We start from the raw sequence: 646 nt of genomic DNA, 5'->3' as shown, positions 1-646 counted from the left end.
GCTATGAAGACCAAAGAGGGCCAAAAAGGAACAAACTGATTGCTGGATTGTTAATATCCTCGACAGTTGGAAATAAAAGTGCAGAAGTAATAAATCAAAAGTACTTATCATTTTGTTGTGTTTTTTTTTTTTCAGTGGATAAAATGGACCTTATTAGCTGGTGGTTTAGCAGTTGCAGGATTATCTATCGCTGTAGCAACTTTACGTGGAAATCATTGATAATAACTTGTACTTTCCATCTTAATCTTCATATATTATATTAGAAAGAATCAATAATTTATTGGTCACTTGACAGAGATTTTCAGTCCAGTTTTAAATTGACCTGTGAAACATCTAAATATAGTTTTGAGTGGGTTAATTTATGTTCAAATCTGTGATTTGTGTTCTTTTGTGAATTGACATCAAAAATGAAATTTTTTATGAGTAGTTGAATGGAAGCATCTGACTTAAACGTTATTTGTGTGTGTTAAAAAAATTAGGGCATCTAAATATTTAATTTAATTTAATAACATTTAAATCACATGGCCCTGAATTTTTTTTTTAAATGTACCATGGAGGTTACAAGTTTCAGACTGTTTTCAAAATATTGTCCCAGTGAGTCATGATCCTTGATTGCTAAACCAAATAGTTAGACGAGCATATCCCT

The sequence above is a fragment of the Lottia gigantea genome (assembly GCF_000327385.1).
Source record: "Lottia gigantea unplaced genomic scaffold LOTGIsca_58, whole genome shotgun sequence".
Classification (NCBI taxonomy): Eukaryota; Metazoa; Mollusca; class Gastropoda; family Lottiidae; genus Lottia; species Lottia gigantea.
This window is presented reverse-complemented; position numbering follows the sequence as displayed.